The 22,500-nt window shown below is 25.4% G+C and overlaps 1 protein-coding gene across 3 annotated transcripts in view; it reads left to right on the top strand.

Annotated features, from left to right (window-relative positions):
- LOC127072428 (A disintegrin and metalloproteinase with thrombospondin motifs 18-like) overlaps positions 1–22,500 on the top strand; it is a 68,299-nt gene that overhangs the window by 1,223 nt on the left and 44,576 nt on the right. For all 3 annotated transcript variants that reach the window (XM_051012852.1, XM_051012851.1, XM_051012850.1), the window contains exon 2: positions 4,484–4,929. The gene's annotated coding sequence lies outside the window, so the exon portion shown is untranslated. The remainder of the gene's footprint in view (positions 1–4,483; positions 4,930–22,500) is intronic.

The following is a 22,500-nucleotide window of genomic DNA, read 5'->3' on the forward strand; positions in this document are numbered from 1 at the left end:
TTAGTTTTTCTTCATCATTACGTTTATGTTATTTCTAGAAGTATGTACGTAGAGTGCAATGATCGATAATTATTATTGTAACTTTTTTTCCTTTGACATTTTTTTCTTTTTTTTCTTTATTTTTTAGAAATAATTTTCCATCCACCATGATAATAATTTTTATTCCTTTTCTTGATCTTCTTTTCTTCTCTTTTTTTTTTTGTTTAATTATTATTATTATTATGCCAATGTTATCACTGGAGATATGTATGTTCGTTCGTAGACAATTATTTTTTTTTTGTTTTATTTTTATTTTGCTTCTATAATATCATTTAATATTATTAATTATAATCTTTAATGTATTATTTAATATCGTCATTTAATATTTTATTACGTTGTCAGGAAATATATTTTTCTAATTATATCGAATAAATATATCGAACAACGATTGTTAAATACATACCAATCGTATAAATATTATTTTAGGAGAATATTATTATAAATATTGTTATTATTATTATTATTATATCATTATATTGAAATTAAATGAAATTAAATCTTTTTCTTTTATTCCTTCTTTTCGTAATACTTTCGATATAATTTTTTAAACCGTCTCAAAATAATTTCTTTCTTTCTTTCTCTCTTTCTTTTTTGTTTTCTTTTTTTTTTTTTGAGACAGTACGATAAAATGAACTTTTTTTTTACTTTCATTCTTTCTCGTAATTTATTTAATACAACTTTTTAATAAATTTCGAGATATAATTCATTTCTATTCTTTCACGTGAAACTTCGCCCGATAAAAATGAAATTATTCTTTTCTTTTTAACTGATTTTTATTTTTATTCTTTTTTTTATTTTCTTTAATTTTTACCTTTGATTTTTCTCTTTCAATCTTCTCTTTCTTCTCTTTTTCTATATTTCATAATATTTTCATATTTTTCAATGCACAACCGTTTAGTGAATTTTAAAAACATTTATTTTCGTTTTCGCGAATTTTGTACACACGTAAAAAGATTATAGTATGTTCGTTTTATTATTATTATTATTTTTTCCTTTTTTTATTTTTTCTTTTTCATATATTATATACTTTATATTACACATACACACATACACACACACACATGTATATATAAATATATTATTTCGATAGGAAGTATGTCGAGTGTTTTTATTGGACGGTAAAGGGAAAACGAGTATGGAGAATTGCTTTGTGAGAGATTTTAACGAAAGGAGAGTTTATTAGTTTCGGTGATCGGTGATTTCAATGCTTGCTTAGTTTATGAACGTATATATATATATTACGATGTGCTGTTCATTCGAGTGGAAGAGTTAGACTGATTTCTACAAAATTTTTTTATCTTTTTTATTTTTCTTCTTCTTTTTTAATTTTTTATTTTCTCTATCTGTTTCTTTTTTTTTTATTTTCTGGAAGCGTCAACTATTTTTTACAAATCTCAGAAGAAATTCTTTCTTGCGATCAATAAAACTGTTAAGATAATGAATTAAAAAATAAAGATAAAAGTAAAAGGGAAAGAGAACATTCTCTTTAATCATTTTAAATTTCGTATATGTATATGCGTACGTTTATTTGTACGTGTATGCGTCTGTGTGTGTTTGTGCAATTGAAAATAGTTTCTTTTGTATAATTTTATTATTGATTTTTAGTGAAATATTTTTTCTTTTTTTTGATTCAATAAATATAACGAAGAATTGAAAATTTTTTTGATTACGTTAAGAAAGACAGGAAAAAATCAATTTATAATTTGTAAAAAATAAATTAATAATATTAAGAATTTTGATTATAATAACATAATTAATATCGTGAATGTGAATTTAGTTAAAAGTATATCGTGAAAAAGAAATGAAATAAAAAGTATCTTCATTGCCTTCTACAATGTTTTTCATGAAGATTCCAAACAACGATTGTAATTATTAATTGTGATTATAAATATTAATTATTAAATCGTGAGTAAAAGTTTATATCGTCAACACCATCGTATTTAAAGAATTAATTTCAATTTGAAACATTAATTACTCAATTTTTAATAAAAATTTGTATTATTGTACGAGCCTCACAGATCAGCTTAATTTGTAAAAAATTAATTATAACATTGAATAATGAATTCTTCATTTTTTAATAAAAATTGATATAAGTAATAACAATTAAGTTATATAATAATAATAATAATAATATTATTATAACAACAATTAATTATAAATAAATAGTATACAAATTAATAATTATAATAACAATAATATTATAATAACAAATGAAAATTCTAAAACTTTTTGTTATTAAATTTTTAATAAAAATTTATATTGCCATTTGGTTTACAGGCATCATTTCAATTTTCTAAAAATTCATTAAAATAATAAATAATGAATTACAATAATAAAAATAACAATAATAAAAATAACAACAACAACAACAATAAACATTATATAAACGTATAATAAGAAACAATTAATTATATAACAATATTAAATTAATAACGATAACAATAACAACGATTACAAAGTCTAAAATTTTTCATAAAAATTTTCCAAATAAAATTTTAATAAAAAAAAAACCACATAATTGCGTTAAAATCCCATATAACACCATACACGTTACTCCACCCTCTCTTTACATACATCCATTACCGTATATAATAGAAAGAAAAAGAGAAAGACGGAAAGAAAGAGAAAGAGAAATAGAAAAAGAGAGAGAGAGAGAGAGAGAGAGAGAGTGAAATAAATAATCAGTCGTTTAATTAAGATAGGAAATCACGAAGCGTTCGTTAATTCTCCAGGTACCTAGGTAATGATCAGATACGTACATAGGTAATCTGGTACAAAATGATAATAAGGTGTAAGTACTTATAGAGACTACAGCTTTTTCACTCTCTCTCTATCTCTTTCTCTCTCTTTCTCTCTCTCTCTTTCTTTTTCTTTATTTCCTTCTCTCTCATACTCATATATGTACTTACACGTACGTGGAGACAGTCCGTTCTCTGTCTCTTTCTCTCTTTTTTTAAACGCGTCTAAAAAGGCACTCAACTTCTTCTATTTCTGGCTGTTGTCGTCCGGGTTTGCGTAACTGGGAGGACGAGTTTGCGAATCGACCATTTCATCGAGTGTACTATCTGTATGTTTGTCCATCTGTATATGTGTGTGTTCTTCTTCGCTCGATTTGGTAGGGGAAAAAAAAAAAAGAAGAAAAAATATATGAGGAAGAAAAAAAAAGAAGAACCTGAAAAAAGACAAAATTATTACGCACTCGTTCGTGACGATTGTCCGAGAAAGTGAATAAATAAGTGGATAAATAAGTAAAAGGAAATTAAAGAAAACGATCAAGTGGAGAAAGAAAAGTAAAAGGAAAAATTTGGAGAAATGAAAAATGAAGAAAGAGATGACAAAATAAATTAAGAGATTTAGAAAGTATTATAATAGTAAATATTTAATTAATAATAATAAGTGTGTTTTGTTTAAATTTGATTTTCATACTGCTACTTCAAAATTCATTATATTTATATCGTTTTATTTTAGAGATATTCGTTTAGTCTTCCTCTACAAATTTTCACTTCGATATTTTGTTACGGATATTTATTAAAAAAAAAAAAAAAACAAGAAGGATAAAATAGAGAATAAATATTTTTTTACATCGTACAGACAATGTTTTTATTTTTTCGAAAGAGTCCTTCGAAGGAATGAATAATTTTCTTCTTTTTTCTTCTCTTTTTTTCTTTTTGTTTTCAATTTATAAAAATATATTTCTTTTTTAATATTTATATGTATGTATATATATATATACGACGTTAATTAATAGATTAATATATTATGTAGAAAATAAAAATTTTTTTTTATCTTTCAAAAAATTTTCTATACATAGCGTGGTTCAAAAGTCTCTATATGGGCCAAAAGTTCACAGGTCATATTAAAAATCGATTATTCATTTCGGAGACATTCGATTTTAATTTTTTCCTTGGATTATAAAACTACAAGATATGCATGTAAAATTGGCCAATCGTAGATATTATCCTAAAATGTCTCGGAGATAGAGTTATTGATTTTTTTAAATTACCTAAAAACTTTTGGCCCGACTAAGAACTTATGACCCACCCTATATATAAATATATTTCATAACACTTTTAGAATATTTAATCGTACGTGTATGTGTGTGTGTGTGTGTGTGTGTGTGCAAGTTTACAAGTTAAAAAAGATTTATATGTGTGTATATATATATATTAAATCTTTTTTTTTCAATTTATTTTAATTAATTAATCTTTTTATTTTTTTCAAATAATTCGTAAAAATTCTTTTTCTATTTTTCTAATTTTTCAATTTTCATTCAAATTCGAGTCGAATTCTTTTCTCTATTTATTATTTCTTCGTTTATATTTTATTTTTTTTCAATATTTTTTCTTATTTTCTTTTCTCTTTCCTTTTCTTTTTCTTTCGACAATTTTCTTACATCAGCCCTTACCCCTCCATTTTTTTTTGTTTCCGATACTCCACTCAAAAGGAACACCTCTACGAAAAAATCAGAAGCAATATTCACGATTGACTGGACAAGATACTACTGGAGGACATTTGTGTTTAATTTTTGTGTGTTGCTCAAGTGAAATTTCAATTTTGGTGGATAAACGACTCAAAGAAAAAATAAATAAAATAAAATAAAACGGAGATTCTTTAGCTCCGATCAATTTTTTTTTTCTGTATATTTTTCTAACAAAAAAATTCGTACCGATCAATCGATTTGATAAGTCGGCCATTTTGTTGATATCGCTAAGTGTTACTTTATTACACGTTGTATACATATAAACCGGAAGTTCTTCACCGTCTTCGTCGTCATCGTCATCGTCGTCGACGATGTCGAGGATCTCAACCAGTGTGACAATGGAAACATGAGGACCGTCAAAAATCTTCAAGCCAATCGAACCACCTCCGTTCTGATCGACCATAAATGACGTAAGTGTTCTTTTTCTTTTTTTTCATCTTCTTTCGATTTTTTCGACTTTTTTTTGACTTTTTGTTGACCTTTTGTTATTTTTATATACGACATATAGAACGATGATCGCGAGTGAGGAGAAAAAGGAATGGGTGGGGATAGAGAAAAGATTAAAATGATTTAAAAAAAAAAGTAAAAAGGTAAAAAAAAAAGTAAAAATGTAGAAGAAACAAGAATATTTTGTTTTTATTTGTTTTATTTGCTTTATTTGGTGCATGACAAGAAAAAAAAAAGGAAAGAAATAAGAAGGAGAGAATATTTATTTTATTTATTTTATTTATTTCATTTAATTAATAATTAATTATGAATTAATTAATTTATTTATTTTATTGGTTGTTTATTTATTTACTCGAAACACCACAAGAAAAGGAAGAAAATAAATTACGAGTGAAAAATAATATTCGTTTTTTATTTATTTTATATATTTACTTGTTTATTTATTTATTTATTTAGTTATTCAGAATAAAAAAAATTATTAATATCGTTCGGATTCTTAAACAAACAGAAGATTACTTGTTCTCTTTTTTCTCTTTTTTCTTTCTTTTTGTATTTCGAATTTTCTCGCGAAAATTAACTTCTTTTTCATTTTTCTTTCTTTCAAACTTTTTCGCAAGGATTATATATGTCTTTTTCTTTTTTTTTTTTAATCCAATCGAATTTATTGTGTTATTTATTTAATATCTGTTATTTTGTTTTGAAAGAAAAAGAAATGAGGATATTCGAGGAAATTTTATTTTTCTTCTGAAATTTTGTTTAGAAAAAAATTTTTCTTCCGAAATTCATTAAGATTCTTTTTTTTTTATTCAACAAACGTCGACAAGATAATTTAAAAAAAAAATTGACGAACAATAATTCACTATTGTTATTATTTTTATCATTATATTCTTCTTATTATTATTATGTTTGGATTAAGCCGACGAATGGCGACCATAGCTTGAATTCGCAGTGAAAGTGCCGTGATCACGTTTTAAGTACAGTTCATACAGTAAATGTCTGCCGTTAAGTGCTTTATCGTCAGTTACAAAAATTTCCGTAATTTTAATTTTTCTTCCTTCGACGATTTAAACTATGTCCCTTATCGAGATGAAAGAAAAATGGCCGGTCGTAGAAATGGCGAAAAATAAAAATGGCGATAAAGACAAATGGCGGAAAATAAAAATGATCGGAAAAATAAAGTGATTGAAAAAAATGAAAATGACTGATGGCTGGTATCAAGGGTGCAAGGGATGGGATATAGGTGAAAGAGCAAAAAATTATAAGTGGTGAATTAAAAAAAAATTATAAGGGAAAAAAGAAATTAAATTAAAATTAAAAACTTTATTACAATACGTTCGTAATACGAACAAATTATATATCTATAAAAATATAATATATAGGAATATTATATGAATTTTGTACAAAAAATTATAATACATAATTAAATTATATATAAAAATAAAAAATAAAACACGCACACAAACACACATATGTATATATTAAATTACAACAATTTCTTTTTTGCTCTTTTCTTATTTTATATTTAGAAAATAAAATTTCGTTTTGTGATGAATGACGTCACGTGTCTTAATGAATATACATAACCTAAATCATAACCATACATAACCTTTAGAATAACTTGTATCGTAGACGTGTTATATGTTTTATTTAATATTTCCAATTAAATAAAAGATATTACACGTTTACTGTATATATATATATATATATATATATATATATATATATATATATATTGAAAGAGAGAGAGAAAGACAGAGAAACACATTAAAACTATACTAGTCAACGACTATGAATTTACCAAGTATGGTTTATCGGGACAGTCGAAGCTACCACTTTCATTTCTCTGTTCAACGCTGGAGAGGCCGTTGTTACACTTTCCTTGAAAGAGAGTGAGAAAGATAGAAAGAAACAGCAAGAGAGAAAGAGAGAGAAAGAGACAGAGAGAGAGAGATGTATGTAGCTTATATATAACGTGCGGTTTCAAATGGACAAGCTAAAACTCTCGGTTTCGATTGCTCGTTTTCTCAAGCGAAAAGATATACCGAGAATACTTGTATAATACATATATATATACATATATATATATATATATATATATATCTTTTCGAAAATTTTTTCGCGAGAAGATAACACCTAAATGAACGTCAAAATCAAAATAAAAAAGATTTGGTAAATGCGAACAAAACAAATGAAAAAAAGAAGAACGGCGGACAGAAAAATGCGAATAAAAAATTGATGAAAAATAGTAGTTACAACAATGGCGGACGAAAAAATGTCAGATGAAGAACATGGCGGACAAAAAAATGGCGGACGAAAAAATGAACGAAAAATATCGGTCAAAAAAGAAAAAACGTCGATCAATGAAAATGAAAGAGAAAGAAGAAAAAGAAATCTGACTGATTAAGATATGTCGGATAGAAAAAAATGTTGAAACGAAAAAGAAAAGGAAAAAGAAGAAATGGCGTTATAAAGTAAATATCATCTTCAACGCTTAGTAATCGTTCGGATTAAATCAAAACGTGTAACTTTCACGTGCGCGAGCTAAACTATTACTAATTGTACGGAAATATTCTCACTAACTCGACGTTAGAGAGTTTCCTTCCGTCTTGTGTCGCTCCATTTCCTTTTTCTCCACTTAACTCACCTACCTATCTCGTACACGTCACGCGAACTTATTTGATTCGTTCTTTAGATAATACACACACACAACTCGTATATTAAGTTTAACATAACGAAAGGGAAAAAAAGATAATGAGAATGAAAAAAAAAACGCACACAAATATTTCATCGCATTTGTCGATTTTAGTCAAAACTTAGTAGTAAGAGGGCGGTGTTGAGGAACCCGGGCCCCCCCCCCCCCCCCCTACCAATCGGACCCCCCTCGTTCTTTAGTAACTTTCACGAGCAAACCTGGAGAAAAGCAGCGACCTTTTCGATGAGCATTCACGGTGAATAGTTCAAGTGCAAAGTGGGACAACAAGACGACTTCGTTTTCTCGTAAATTATATTGAAATTAAATTATCTATAAGAATGAGATTAAATATTTATTCGATTAAATATTTATTCGGGAATTTATTCAGCACAAGTCGCCGAAAAGAGATTGACCAGATTTATTTTATTCGTTTCTTAATAAAATATTATTATAATAAACTATTGCATACTTCATATATATATATATTTGATATTGATAAGATTTGATTAACTCGATATTATTATTATTATCATTTTTCTTCTTTATTTTTTTTGAGAGGGAATTTTAAATTGCCCGATTAATTTCAAAATGGCGCTTATATTATTAGGAACACTAAAAAATCAATCGATAATCAAAATCTATCAAATGCGCGCGAAAAATTAAATTACTCGTTGTTCTTTCCGTTAAATTTACGTTTACAAAAAAAAAAGATCTCTCGGTCGCCATATTATTTTCATTTAAAAGGTTAAAAGGAACAAGGAAATGATCGTAAATTTTTCAAGCATGATCGAATCTCCCGGAAATGAACTTTCGATTAAATCGTAATATATATATATATAAAAAAAAAAATATAAGAAAAGAAAAAAAAATCTTAATGATCGCGCGTAGGCGAACGCATACGTTCTCGAGCATCCATCATAGGATTATATTATGGATTATTATTATTATTATTTTCCCATTAATGTACACATCGAAATTGATGATCGGTCGTTGAACGTATTTCCCCGTATTATTCTCAACGAAAACTTTCGAACATAGTTAGCGAATATGTATTCTCCATGTTGAAAGTAAACCTAACGCATAGTTAATCCTTCATACACATATTTACTTACACATATGTATATAGTGTATATAGGGTGACTCGTTTCGTATCCAACATAATGAGCTAAATAATTCGGATTCTATTGGTTATGTAAAAAAAAGTGTTTCGAACAATAGTTTTAACGTAATTGAATGGGATAATGCAACGTCCATTACGTAGTTATTTCGTAGATGGCGCCATTGTCGTGACATCGACATTGTAACGTGGCTTTCTTTTTTCTTTTTCTTTTTTTTTTTATTTAATGAAAATCGTATACTTACGTCGAACGAAAATTTGTAAATAATATCGTGACGATATCAAACGAGTACTCACATTGTTTAGTTTAATTTATTAGTTTGTTTAATTTAATTCAATGGTAAGTTTAGTAATAAATTTAATTTATAATTTTAAGTGATATCTCGTAAAAATTATGGCGCCTTTTAACACGCTTCACAAATGTACGGACCAAAATAGATGTAAAATAATGAATAAATGAATATAATAAATAAATAAATTAAAAAATAAGAAATGAACGAAGAATGAAAGATTTTTACGAATTGTCCCGACAAAAAAAAAAGCAAGAAAAAGGAGAAATATTTTTCGCAAATAATTGCATATAAAAAAATATCATTAGGATCAATAACAAAATCATTTTGAAAATCTATATAACATTGTTATTCGACTTTTAATTAATACGATCATTAACATTGTGGATAAAATCGTTCGATCTATTCTTTCTTTCTTTTTAGTTTCAATACAGAAAAAAAATCTTTTTAACAAAATAATTTTATAAAAAAGAAAAAACAATTAATATGATAAATTTCTCGGGATAATGTAATAAAAAAAAAAAAATTCATAAACACACACACAAATACGAGCATACACATACATACATAGAAATATATTTTTTCATGATATTATATAATTTATATATGACAAAACTATATATATATGTATGTATGTATGTATGATGATATTTAATACGTATATATATAATAATATTAAATAATAATAAACAATATAATAAACAATATAACATTTATATAATAATATTTAATTCGATCAATATCATGTAAAAATTAAACAAAAAAGAAATAAATATAAAAAATTGAAAAAGAAAAAAGGAAAAAATGAAAAATTAAATACATACATATAAACACGCAAACACATCTCTCTCTCTCTTTTCTTCCTTTCTCTGTTTTACATAACTATTAACTTCTATAAGAGTCCTTATCAATAATAATTATCAAACGAATGAAATATATAAATCTCATAAAATCTCTTTCTAAATGAAATTGTTGGATACATACACACACACACACACACACATGTATATATAAAGTTCGTTTTTAAATACGGTGAGAGTGGTCTCGTACTAAAAAAGTAAAATCGAGAAAGACTTTCGACGTTCAAGAAATCGTCAATTCACTTTTGCAATCATCGAGCGTACGATCGGCAGCCTGGTACATATACACGTATACATATATATATATGTATATATATATATATATATATATACTACAGTCTCCAGCTGATCCATACTCGATACCAACAACGAGACCGTAGAGAGACTATGGCAATTTTCTACTCTCGACATTCGTGCCGGTTGTCACTTATGTATGTACAGTCCGTGACAATAAGATCCTGTATTATATCTATATGTGTACATGTATATATTACTTGAAATTATATTGCTTTATAGTATATAGAGATATACGTCTAAAATATATGTATAAAAATATGTATATATCTATTTTATAATTTCTATTCTATATTTTATATTTTATATATATATATATATATATAATATATAATAATATATATATATAGATATTACATCCTTTATCCATCTATTACAATTTCTAACATAATAGAAAATAAAAATACTAATAGCTGGTAATATAACAATCTAAACAAATAAACAAAAGAAGAAGAACAAGAAGAACAACAACAATAAGAAACAGAAAAAGAAACATCGAAAGAGAAAGAAGAAAAGAAATAGAAAAATAATAATAAAAGAAAAGAAAAAGAAAAGATAAAGAAAGAAAAAAAGAGTTACTTTCAATCCTGTAGCATTGAGCTCACCAGTCTCCTCGTTTGATCTCACGTGGACCACCACGTGAACGTAGGTGGCTTTGGAACGGCCATTCTAAAAGTAGCAATCTCTATCTCTCTCTTTCTCTTTCTCTCTCTTCCTCTCTCTCTGAAACACTATCTTTGTCTCGACCATTCTAAAAGTAATCCTATCTCTCTTTCTCTCTCTTTGTCTTTCTTTCTCACACTGTCTATCTATCTATTTCATTCTATCTCTCTCTTTCTACTTCATACTCTATCTCTCTCTTTTGACTTCATACTCCGTTTATCTTTATCTATCTCTTTCTTTCTATCTCATACTCTGTCTATCTCTTTGTCTCTCTCTCTCTCTCTCTCTTTCTCTTTCCGTTCGAAACGATTAGGGAATTATCCCGTGCACGTGTGTAACGTCACCTATATTACCGATTGAAAGTTAACCCTTCAGCGTTGCAGCAGCCTAGCAATGTACCGTCAAGATCGTTATCTATCGAGTCACGCCATTAGAAACGAATAAATCGAGAATTCCTACTTTTTAAACTCGTAGGTAATATCGATATCGGTTTCGTTGCAATTAAATGTTAACACTAATGTTATTTATTGTTATTTACGACCATGATTCGCATTTCCGTATTATCATTGTTGCTTTCTTTGGTTTTTTTTTTCTTTTTCCTTTTTCGTTCCTTTTTCATTTTCATTTTCGTTTTCATTCATCGATCTCCATTTTTGTTGATTATTAAAGTAGAAAATTAATTTCGTTTATGGTTATCCATAGAAAATGTTAACACCGTTATTGTACTTATTATTATCTTCTTTTTTCTTTTTACTATTTTTATGGTTTCCGTTTCTATGGATTTCTTTTTATTTTTATGGATAATTAAGGGAAATAAGTGATATTTAAGGTTAGCCATGATAATATTGACGATGTTACTGGATCAATTATTATTATTTCAATTTTTATGCTTTTGACTTTTATAATTAACATTTTTATGATGTTTTATGTTTATTGACAATTAAAGAAAATAAATGTCACTTATGGTCAGCCATAAAAATATTGATGTTGTTATATTATTATTATTATTATTTTTTTTTTCTTTTATTTTATGAGTTTTATTTTTATGGTTTATTTTTATAGCGAATTAATGTAAAATGTACGTAATTTATGGTTAACCATAAAAATATTGATATTTTTATAATACATATTACTATCTTTTTTATTCCTATGTTTTTCATTTTCGTGGATAATTAAGGAAAATAAATGTTATTTATGATTAACCATAAAAATATTAATATTTTTATAGTACATATTATTATTTCTTTCTTTTTTCTTATGGCTTTTGTCTTTATGGTTAATTTGTGTGGATAATAGAAAAAAATACATAAGAAATGTTATTTATGGTTAGCCATAAAAATATTAACGTTTCTATATTATTAACATTATTATTATTATTATTATTATTATTATTATTATTATTATTATTATTATTATTATTATTATTATTATTATTATTATTATTATTATTATTATTATTATTATTATTATTATTATTATTATTATTATTATTATTATTATTATTATTATTATTATTATTATTATTATTATTATTATTATTATTATTATTATTATTATTAACGTATTTATATATGATCTTAATTTTTATGGTTAATTTATAAAAGAAAAAGAAAAAAAATAATATTTATAGTTAACTATGAGTATGTTAAAATTTTTATTTCACTATTTCTGATTTCTTTTTCGTTTTTCTTTCTTTCGATTGCTTTTAGTTTTTTTTATATTTTAACAATAACAGTAACAACAACAACAACGATAAAAAAAATAATAATGGTAATCATAATGATAATTATAACTATAATTATAATTATAATAATAATCATCATCGTAATCATCATAATCGTAATCGTAATCATATTAATAAATATAATAAAAAATTCTGTAACAGAAGTTTAACTTAATATAAAAAGTTATAATTAATATGTACAATTTCGAACTCTTCGATCTACTTACCTAAATAAATGACAATTAGTAAAAGTGTATTATTAGCGTTTTAAAAGCGCGCGAACTACTTTCGAATTTGAATTTGTAATCGCACGGTTACGAATAATTCATCGATCGAGTCTCTCTCTCTCTCTCTCTCTCTCTCTCTCTCTTTCTCTCTTTCACTTTCTCTGTCTCTTTTAATTTCTGTCTCTCTCTCTCTCTCTCTCTCTCTCTCTCTCTCTCTCTGTCTCTCTCTATGTTTTTCTGTTTCTTTCTTTTTCGTGATACAAATTAATTTTTCTTTATTTTTCAATAACGAGGAATTAAGTCGTCTTATATATATAAAGAAAGAAAAAAGAAACAATAAAAACCTGAGAAAAACAAAATAAAAAACATAAGAAAAAGGAATAGGAAAAAGATCGAAAATTATGAAAAAAACTATTATAAATAAAAGAATTTACATGCAAAAAAAAAACCCAATCAAAGACACAAATATACACACAAATATAAAGACAAACTGATAATCACATACACGTACACATACGCATGCATATATACATGTATGCACATTCATATACATATATATCATACACATATACATATACATATATATACATATATATATATAAACGCTTAAAGAAGAATAATCTTAAGATAGAACGGAGAAGTACATTCTGAACGATGAAATCTGAAAATAGCGTGCGAACAAGATAGATAGATATATAGATACATAGATAGTAAGAGACAGAGAGAAATAAAGAGAAAGAGTCAGAGAGACTGACAGAGACAGAGAACCAAAGAACCAGAAAGACAGAGAGAGAGAGAAAGAAAGAGAAAGAGAGACGAATAACTCGTTTCGTTGCAAACGTGCTTTTGCTACGTTTGCCTTCGTGTTGTGTTGATACGGTGAAAGCTGATATTTTGTAACACTCCTGCCATTCCGTTCAGTTCCATTCCATTCCATTCCATTCCATTCGATTCCATTCGATTCCATTCCACTTGATTCCATTCGACTCGATTTGATACGATAGGATAGGATACGACGGTATCGCACGTTCCAACTGGCTATCCTAGCTCGTAGTTCGTATTTACTTATTTACCTTTACCCGTTTCTTCTCGTCGCATTTACAATCGAATAAGAAAAAGAGAAGTCAGTCCGGTGTAGAGACGAATGCTTGCATGCCGGCAAAACACAATGCCAGGCGCACCCAGATTACATTTTTTTTCTCTTCTCTTTTATTTTCCTTTTTCTTTTTCTTTTCTTTTTTTTTCTTTTTCTATTTAAAACGTATTCGTTCCTTATCTGTTTCTGCTTTCCCTGTATATATGTGTGTATAGAGGGCCGCCATTTTGGAAAAATCGAAAATCGCCATTATTGTGCGCGTTTTTTATAGTTATGCTAGGTTATGAACATTTTTGTTTGAAAAAGAAAATTGTTGTCGGGAAAAATAAAAGCGAAGAGAAAAAGGATACATTAAATAATTTTTTCGTTTCTTTTTTTTTTTTTAAACGTGCCTATTTCTTCTTTCTATCTCTATCTTTCTCTCTCTTTAAGTATCATTTTCTATTCTTCGAAAAATCTAATCTCCATTATTGTATGCATTTTTTATAATTATGATAGGTTATGGAAATTTTTTTCTGAGAAGAAAGGAAAAATAAAGAAGAGAAGAAGTTTTATTGGGAGAAACAAAAAAGAAGAGAAAAAATGTGTTAAAGTCTTTTTCTCTTTTTTCTATTTAAACTTGTTCATTCTTCTTTTTATCTCTATCTTTCTTTATATACATATACAGACAAACACACACATACATATATATATATATGACTATGTATATATATATATATATATATATACATATATGTATGTATGTATGTATGTATGTATGTATGTATGTATGTATGTATGTATGTATGCATCTGTCTATTTCAAGACGCCATTTTCGATTCTTAGAAAAATCGAATAACCTTCATTTTAAACGTTATTTCTGATTATGGTAGGTTACAAAAATATTTTATGAAGAAAAGAAAAGAAAAAAAAATAAGAAATTTATAAAAAAAAATATGAAAAAAGAAGAAAAAAATTTGTTCTCAAATATTTCGTTTCTTCTTTTTAAAAATGTGTTTATTTTTATTACACACACACACACATAAAACAAAATATATATATAAAATATTTTTTATTAATAAAAAAGAATGTATAATAAAATTATATTATTATCACTTTTTAATGAAAAAAATCTCTATTAAAACCGTTTGATCAAATATTTGCAATTTCGAAAAAATTTCTTTAACGAACTGAGTATGTATTAAACTTTATTCTTTACGAAAAAAAAAGAAAAGAAAGATATAAAGAAAAACAGATCATAATTAAAAGAATTATCGAAAAAAAACGAAGATGAAAATTCTTTTTTTTTTTTTTCGTTAGAAAAAGAATTAAATGAATATGACCCAATAAAAAATGGCTGCCAATTTCTAATGAAAAATTAAACATTTAATGAAGAAACTTTATTCAAAGGAGAGAAATTCGAATATTCTCGTGTCATCATCTTCATCTTCATCATCTTTGTTATTGTCGTCATCGTCGTTGTATCTTCTTACAGCGCAATCGTTTTAAAATCCGTTTCCGTGTCAAGTGCACGCGCAAGGAGAATATTTTCGCATAGTACGTGATTCGCGACCATAATTTTGTTGATACGACGAAACGATAAGTTCTACTTGAGAGTGTTGAATATTAAAAAAAAAAAAAAGATGAAAATAAAAGAAAAGAAAAGAAAGAGTATCTTTTTCCTTTTGTTTCTCTTTTTTATCTTTTTTTCATTCACAATGATCTGACGGGTAGATAAAAGTTTTATAATCATGTGTTAATTATGATAATTAATAAAACTGAATAATTTTATATACCTACATATATATATATATATATTTTTTTCTTTCTTCATTCACCATGATCAGTAAAATAGATATAATTAAATAATTATTATTAAATAATTATATATAAATATATATATAAAATAATGTAATATATATGAATAAAAAATGTATATGTGTATAAATTATTATTAATAATTATATAAGATAAATAATTTTATTAAATAATAATATAAATTATTATTAAATTATTATAATTATCAATATATGTCAATAATATGAGAAAAAAAAAATATATATATATAAAACACATATATGTACCCATATACGAAGTATACGTATATATAGAAAAATATATATATATATATAAACCTACATACGTATATACATGTATAATGTACATACACATGTATATCTACTTTTATATTTACAGCCATATCTCTGAGTAAGATAGAAAGAGATAAAGAAAATTATTATGGTAATTAATAAATTAATTGTTTAAATATTATAATATATTAATTATTAAACATAAAAAGAAGACACACATACATAAATTATTCGTCATTGGAGAACACCGTTATGCAACTATAACCTTAATCTCTTTAGAACTTCTTTCATGAGTCCCCATATATACACTATATACACAATATACTAACTTTACTTTCCAAGTAGTTCAAGTACTTACTCGATTTCTTTTTTTTCTCTCTTTCTCTCTCTCTCTCTTTCTCTCTCTCTCTCTCTTTCTTTCGTTAAATATACCACGTTAATATAGTCATTTATTCTCTCAATGTCACTGCAGATATTACGTCGAGGTTAATTTACAAAGTGTTATTAATTAATTTCTCACAGATATGTATATATGTATATATACATATAAAAAGAGAAAGAGAGAGAGAGAGAGAGAGAGAGAGAGAGGGAGAGAGAGGGAGAGAGATACAATCTAACGCAATTAAATCTTAGATATACCGTTCTATCGTTATTCAAATGTTTTATAATGCCAGACAGAAAGCAAGAGTACTATGATTGGTTAAAAATAGTAAGTTGATTTCAAAAAATGAATTACTCGTTTTAGGTTAACTTTTTCTCACAAATCATAAAACATCAAATTCACTTTTTTGGTAAAATTGTTCGACCAATCTACCTAACCTAAAATATTTCGGAATAAAGTAACTAATTTTTGAAACGTTTAAAAAACTTTTTGACCGTCAATGAATTTTTGACTCGTATAAAAGAAATTTTGTTTCCTTTTTTTTTCTTCTTTTTCTTTCAATTCTTTTTAAATCAAATCGTTCGAAATATTTTTTCCCTTGTTACTCTAATATTGTGATAGATGTGAAGAAACATAAAGATTTCTTATCGCGAGTACCATTGTGTTTGTTATTTCGGATATATGTTGATGAAAAACGCGAGTGACCTTGACACGTAGCAACCAGACTGCGATCTCTTTGAGGTGGCGACCATTTGTACGCGAGCAGCGTACGAAACAACTGGGAACAACACTCTACCCCTTCTAATGCCGACGATCATCCAACAATCGCTTGATCGCATGTAAGATCGTTTCGTTTTCTTAAAAAAAAAAAAGTACAGAAAAGGAACAAACTTCAAAAGGACAAAAATCTATAGAAAATTATTTGAAATAAAAAAAGATATGTATATGATATATTATAGAATTTTATAAATATATATGTATATATATGTATATAATTATTTAATATTTATTAATAATTGTTTTTATTAATAATATTATTAATAATTAATTAAGTATTAATTGTATTTATTAATCATATTAATAATTGTTATTTAATTTTAATAATTATTATAATTATTACAAGATCATTTAATTTTTACATTGGAAATGATTATGGAGAATGAAAAAAAATATATATATATAATTGTTTTCTTTAATTAACATATATTACATAACTTTATATTTCATTTCAATATTCATTTAATTATAATAATTGTTTAATTTTATTAATTATTTTAATTATTATATATATGTAATTATGACATAATTACTCTGGTGTGTATATATATACACACATACACAGACACATACATATATATGCTTTATACATATATATATATATATATATATATATATATTTATGAAAAGGTATATAATTTATTAGATTCACACTAGTGTTTTGATTAATTAATTCTAAGTTAACGGTATCTACGTATATACATATATATGTGTATATATATATATATATATATATATATATATATATATATATATATATATAGCACGTATATGTATATATACTATATATATACGGGTCAAGGTTGAGAACCTCTATCGTTCGTGTTGGTGACGCGCTGTGATCCATTTAAATGAGCCAATATGGCGGCTATACTAACTTTTGTCGTATAAGTGTTCCGAAATACGTATAACTTTGTGATAAATAATAATTCTAAAAATAATAATTAATTACATATTAATATATCGCATATTAAATATCTATAAATAAATTATAAGAAAATAATATATTAATAAACAAGTAAATCTATTGAAAAATAAATTAAAGGAAAAAAAAAGAAAAAGAAAAATTGTTTGAAAATTTAAATCATAAATGAATAAATATATTTATAAAAACATTACATTTAACATTATCAATTATTAAAAAATAAATTAAGAACGTATGATCAGAAATTATTCTTTCTTATTTATTTTTAATTGGTTCTGTTCAACGTGTAAAATTCAAATAATTAATCGATAAAAGAGAAGAAAATTTTATAGAAAAAAAAAGAAAAAAAGATATAAATAAAAAATAAATCTAATTGGGTATTCAATTATATAATAATTACTTCTTATTTGCCAATCAAATCACATGATATATATATTTAGTGTACAATTAAAAAATTCTAATCTATAATCATGCATATACATATATATATATATATACATTTATTATTTATTGTATTGCAAATGGAGTCATAAAAAATATACCGTGTGTTCAAATTAACAAATTCATAACTCACATTTATATACATTATTCGCTTTCAATGAAATCCGTTAAGATGGTTGAATTGAATAAAAAAGATTTCCAAAAAAAAAAGAAAAAAAAAGAAAAACGAAAGAAAAAATTCTGAAACAAAAATTATAATTTCAGAAAAAAAAGAAGACATTTATATTATAAATAATATATTATTTGTATTAAAATATAATATAATATATATAGAATATAATATTTATATAATATTTATATTTTAAATAATATAAATGTCGATATATGGTCGTGTAGTAACGTGTGATATCCCCATAAAGTTACATACATACACACACATATACATACCTATACATACGTAAACACGTAACAAACGCACATATATAGAGACAGAGTAAAACAGAAATAGAAAGAGATAAAGAGAGGGAGGGAGAGAGAGAGAGAGACAGAGATAGAGTGCCTCATTCATGTCACTTTCCGACCCGAGTCACGGTCGAAGTGAAATTTCGAAGTTCGTATTGAACATTTCGAAATTTTCATAAGGACCTACTTTTTCAGTGGATTCATTGTTCTAGTTTGTTATTAGGTCAAGGTCGAAGTAAACTTAAACCTAAACAATAAGTGAACCGCACAACGAACCACGACACGGTTATTCCGTTAACCGCAAAGTTGATTCCTTGAACCGATATTCACGTTGAATGGACTATCAAAGAGAGAAAGATATATATATATATATATATATATATATATATATATATATATACATTATATAGTATAGTATGAGAAAGAGAGAGAGAGAGAGTTTCTGAAAGAATTAGAAAAAGATAACGATAGAATCGTTAAAGGTTATTTGATTTATATTTACTATGGGAGTTATCGTATCATAATATAACCATAAATAATTATTTTTTATTTTTGAAATATAATGTGTGATTTAAGTATACTGTAATGGATAGGAAGGGAGGGAGACGTAGTAGATTGGGGTTTGATATTAATCATAAGGGAATTAATGTTATGGTGTCTCCTATTTATGAGTTTCTTTTCTTATTATTATTATTATTATTATTATTATTATTATTATTATTATTATTATTATTATTATTATTATTATTATTTTATTTCTTCTTTTTCTTTTTCTCCTTTCGACGTTTGTTTTAGAACATATGAGAAAAAAAAATTTTTTTTCTTTTCTGTTTTTTTTTTTTGAATGTGTTAATATTTATTATTACTATTATTATTATTATTATGAGTTTATTAAGAAATATGACGTCTAACTCGTATAAAAATTCAAGTGGCTCTTATCAATTGCAAGTTTCGTTTTTATTTTTTTTTAGTTCTTTTTTTTTTTTTTAATTTTCAGTCAATTCGTTAATAATTTTTTATTCGTTAATAATAATGTTAACATTAACGTTTATTACTAATATCAGATATATGTTTATTATGAAAATAGTTTCTCTCGTTCGTATTTTTATAATAATAATAATAATAATAATAATAATAATAATAATAATAATAATAATAATAATAATAATAATAAAATTTATTATTAATAATCTGATAAAATCGACGAAATGTTTTTATATATAACGAAAAAGAAGACTACGTGTCTTTACTTTTAAGTTATTTTATATTAATATACGATCGATAAAGTGCTTAGCCATTTAGATAATTTTATATTAATAATTAATTCTGAAATCATTGTTTAATACAATCATTGATTAATATAAATGAAATGAAATGATATTAATTCAATATTAATTTAGTTAAAAATAAAAATTCATAAATATTCATTTTAAATTACAACGTAGGATCGTATCCAACGTAATAATTACGACGTAATTAACGTCCGTAATATTTATTTGTCCAATTAATAGAAATTAGTACCTATGAAAAATTACGTAATCGATAGAAGATAATGTATGTATAATTAAACTTTTAACATCGTTAGAACGTCAATTTCTATGATGTTTCGATCTGATCGGTGTACACACTCGATGTACACGTGACTCTATTTTGTGTTAGAAAGTTGGCTAACCTTTTCTCGACCAACCGATAATCGTCTTCGCACAAGGATTGCGCAAATAAACTTCAAAGATTAATCGTCGACTATTTGATTTCATCTTCATATTCATTTTCTTGTCGCATAGTTCGTAGATCATACTAACTATAGGGTTGCTGTTACATCTAATAATTGTTGCATAGATTATGCAACATGCAAAAGTCATTTACGCGAGATTTATCTAAGCAAGGACGTGCACTATAATTATGTTATATATTTATAATAATGATACATATGTGTGTGTGTGTGTATGTGCGTATCTTATTTATTTTTTATATTATCCTTTTTCTCTTTTTTCATTTCTTTTTTCTTTTTTTTGAAATTGAAGGAATGTTTTGAAAAAATCAAAAAATCGTGTATTAAATTCAAAAAAGAAGATTATGGTGAAAGTAAAAGATAATCGATTAGGAATTAGTTTTGACAAAATAAAAATAATTGCTCGAGGATAATAATTTTGCAAGTCGTAACAGCGACTTTATTTTTTCTCTATTTGTCTGTATTAACAGCCGCTTTATTTCTCTCTCTTTTTATTTGCAAGTCGTAACAGCGACTTTATTCTTTTTCTCTGTTTCTCTCCATTTACAAGTTTTAACAGAGCCTTTATTTTTTTTCTTTATTTACGTGTTTTAATAGTACTTTTATTATTTCCATTAGCTTGCATTGATTAGTCAAAAATAATTACTCAATATTTTTACAAGTCATAACATCGCCTTTATTTTTTCTCCATTTAAATGTTCTTTATTTCTTTATATGCTATTTTTGATTAACATAAATAATTATTATTAAATGATAATAAATTTTGTGAAAGTCGTAACAACACCTTTATTCTCTTTCTTTTTTCGTTTACGTGTTCTAACAATAGTTTTCACAATTTTTTCTTCATTTGTTAATATCGATTAATAAAATATAATTATTGAAAAATAGTATTATCTTCGAGTCGTAACACAGCCTTTATTCTGTCCCTTTCTCTTTCTCTCTCTATTTGCATGTCGTAACAGCACCTTTATTTTTCTCTTTTATCTTCAATATTTTGTTTAATTAAAAATAATTACTAAAAACTAGTATTATTTTCGAGTCGTAACACAGCCTTTATTCTATCTCTCTCTCTCTCTCTCTCTCTTTCTATTTGCATGTCGTAACAGCACCTTTATTCTCTCTTTCTCTCTCTCTCTCTCTCTCTCTCTTTTTCCTTCATATTATTCCATTCTCGCGTGGGAATCACATCTTGTCTTTCATTATGGAAAATTCTTATCTCATAAAGCTCGTTATACCAATAAATTCGCATAATTTATTTTAAAGCGGACCGACTATTCGCCCGGCATAAATGCTGCAACCTATAACTCCGACATTTTCCTTCTTTATTTCTACTTTATTTTATTTATTTATCTATCATTCTTTTTCTTCTTTCTTTCTTTTTTTCCCTTCTTCTTCTTCTCACATAGACGAACAGTTTACCATCGATTAGCGAAACAGAGAGAGAGAAAGAGAGAGGACGTTTTTAAATACCAATAATCCTCGAACGGAAAAAACATTCGGCCATGAACCTTATTAGTCAATGACTAGCCTAAACGTTTCGATTTGATTTTTTTCCATTCTTTTGTTTCTCTCTCTTTTCTTTTTTTTTGTTTTTCTGTTCTTTTTTTTTCTCTCTCTTTTTTTTTATACGAACACACAATTATTTGTCAACGACTTCTTCTTTCGTTTTTTATTACGATAGGAATGATATGAATGATGTGTAAAAGAAATGCGATATTATTATTAATATTTTCATTATCATCATTATAATAATAATAATAATTATTATTATCGCTATCGTTTTT

Source organism: Vespula vulgaris, chromosome 25 (genome assembly GCF_905475345.1).
Source record: "Vespula vulgaris chromosome 25, iyVesVulg1.1, whole genome shotgun sequence".
In the NCBI taxonomy this organism is placed as follows: Eukaryota; Metazoa; Arthropoda; class Insecta; order Hymenoptera; family Vespidae; genus Vespula; species Vespula vulgaris.